Genomic DNA, 3,076 nt, shown 5'->3' with positions numbered 1-3,076 from the left:
AACTTGCTTTCTGTTGTGGGTATCAGTACCGCCATCCGGTCACCAACCTGAAATTGTCTTTGTTTGGCTGACCGGTTGTATATCCTATTCTGCACCTCTTGGGCCCTCTGAAGATGTTCCCTCACTAAAGGCATCACCTTTGAGATCCTTTCTCTCACCTGAGAGATATGCTCAATTTCTGTCTTATGTGGAGAAGACTCACTTTCCCACGTCTCGTTCACCACGTCCAGTAATTCCTGGGGCCTCCGTCCATACACCAGCTCAAAAGGTGAGAACCCCATGGACGTTTGAGGGACCTCCCGATTGGCAAACAGGAGCATGGGAAGTAGCAAATCCCAGTCCCTTCCGTCTTTCTGTACAACCTTTTTTTGAGAATCATCTTCAGAGTTTTGTTAAATCTTTCGACCAGCCCATCTGTCTGAGGGTAATAAACATATGTTCACAACTGATTGATCTGGAATAGTTTGCATACATCTGTCATCACCCGGGACATAAACAGGGTACCCTGGTCAAAATGTCCCTTGGGAAGCCAGTCCTAGAGACCATGTAAAACAGTTCACATGTAAAACAGTTCACGTGCAATGACATTGGACGTAGGGTAGGGTTTCGTAAGGGAACTGCCTCTGGATACCTTGTGGCATAATCAAGGACCACCAGGATATACCGGTGTCTCCGAGCAGACTTTTGTAGGGGTTCCACTAGATCTGTTGCAATGCATTCGAAGGGCACCTCGATTATTAGCAGAGGCACCAGAAGGGTCCTGTAGTTTGGCGCTGGGGCGGTCAACTGGCAAGCAGGGTAGGATGAACAGTACCTCTTAACTTCGACGCTGATCCCAGGCCAGTAAAACTGGTCTGTTCGTGCGAGAGATAGCATTGTGCCCGCATTGTCCACCACTAGTAAAGTTGAGGAGCTCACAGAGCACTCGCACAGGGCTTTCCATCAAACAAAAGTTTTAATTTTTCCTCTTCAAAGCAGTCAAAGACAGAAAACACAAAGGCAAGCTTGACTTCAGCAAAATGTAAAGTCTGTATCTTTGGCACAAATAATGAAACAAAAATCTCAAGACTTGTACAAAAGTCCCAAACCTGGCGAAATCCCTTCCCAGGAATATGAGTCTTAGCAGCACTGCAGGTCTCTGTCTCTCATTAGCCACAGCTGATCACTTTCTCCTCACAACTCCCACACTCCTCTCTTTGGCCTACCACTTGGTGGCTGAGTTGCTGTTGTTCCCAGTTGCTTCCAATTTGTTATAATATCACTAACAGTTGACCGTGGAATATTTAGCAGGAAGGAAATTTCACAGATGGACTTATTACACAGGTGGCAACCTATCACGGTACCAATCTTGAATTCACTGAGCTCCTGAGAGTAGTGGCGTCACAAGGGGGCTGCGCCCGCACCTAGGTGACACCATTGGAGGGGTGACACCAAAATGACTGACAGTCATTTTGGTGTCACCCTCTCTAAAAAAAGTCAGGCACTCGGTCTATACAGTAATTTTGGTGTCACCCCCTCTAAAAAAAGTTGGGTGTCACGGTCCTAGGGATGTGAGCCCACAGGCGAGCAGGTGACGCGGGATCCCCCAGGGCGTGGAATCTAAGGGCCAGCCGGTGTTCTGCCATGGACCCCCCTCACGGAAGTTTGGACTTAGCTGTGTGCTGACTCCAGATTCACCCCGCTCGTGTGGAGAGCACCCAACAACACAGGTCACAATGCAGACACGGATGGATGAATGGAGCAACAGGAGATCTGGATAACGAGCTAAGGTCAGGGCGGGCAGCAGGCAAATGTAATCAGGAGAACTAGCCGAGTCGGTACACAAGAGATCAGTCCACAGGAAATCAGGTTAGGAAAGAATGCACGGAAGGGGCTCAGGAACAAGTGTTCCTCAAGCAACCAGAAGCTGGTCTGATAGGGATGTAAATAGGGAGACAGATAGGAGGCAGGACAGAGAGTAAGCAGGGAGGAAGGTATATTAACCCTCAGGTGAAGTGGGTGACACCCATAGCTGCTAACAGTGCAGCAAGAGGATAGCACATGCTAGTGGAACCACAGGTGCCAGCAGATCCACAGCAGCAAACAAGTAAAACAAATGCAAAGCAGAGAAGCACAGATCACCTCTGCAGCTGATCTGTTAAATTCGGGCACTCGGTCATGGACCGAGAGCCCGACAGTGAATACCTCATCCCGCCGGGTGAACATCCCCTCCTCTCTCTGCCGGTGTACATCACCAAGATGGCCACCGGCAGGCGTCAATTATTCAGCTGTGTTTGCGCAATCGAAAAATCAGGAAAGTTGGGGGTTTTTAGGCAGCCGACTGACAACTTGCACACCAAGACTTTTTTTAGAAAAAATATTTTAATTGATTAAAAGGTAAGTAGAATTGATAAAATTGACAACATGCTTCCCCTGTAAGCTCACTCCACATTGGTTAAATTCATTCATATACAAATGACAATCAGAATCTTATGCAATGGAACATGATTGAAAATTAAGAAGCGCTATCTAGTGCGAAACGTTGAGAAAATCACGCTCCTCCATCATCTTTCATTATACTAATCATGTCATGTATTCATGAATTTTTCAATTATGTATTTTCAATCATGTTCCATTGCATAAGATTCTGATTGTCATTTGTATATGAATGAATGTAACCAATGTGGAGTGAGCTTACAGGGGAATCATGTTGTCAATTTTATCAATTCTACTTACCTTTTAATCAATTAAAATATTTTTTCTAAAAAAAGTCTTGGTGTGCAAGTTGTCAGTCGGCTGCCTAAAAAACCCCAACTTTCCTGTTTTTTCGATGTACCACTTTCAGGGGTGTTGGCATCCTGTGCCTTGATCTAGGTCATTTTCTTTTCAAATCAATGTGTTTGCGCAATGATGTCATTGCGCACGCAGGTGGTGACATCGTGCATGCCCCTGGGTGACACCCGGCATCGGGACGCCCCTGCTTGAGAGCGACCCATTCTTTCACAAATGTTTGTAGAAGCGTCTGCATGCCTAGGTGCTTGATTTTATACACCTGTGGCCATGGAGGTGGAGGGGTGTCCCAATACTTTTGGCAATA

The sequence above is a fragment of the Nanorana parkeri genome, unplaced genomic scaffold (genome assembly GCF_000935625.1).
Source record: "Nanorana parkeri isolate BGI_ZX_2015 unplaced genomic scaffold, ASM93562v1 scaffold834, whole genome shotgun sequence".
In the NCBI taxonomy this organism is placed as follows: Eukaryota; Metazoa; Chordata; class Amphibia; order Anura; family Dicroglossidae; genus Nanorana; species Nanorana parkeri.
The sequence above is the reverse complement of the archived record's forward strand: the minus strand, read 5'-3'. Positions refer to the sequence as shown.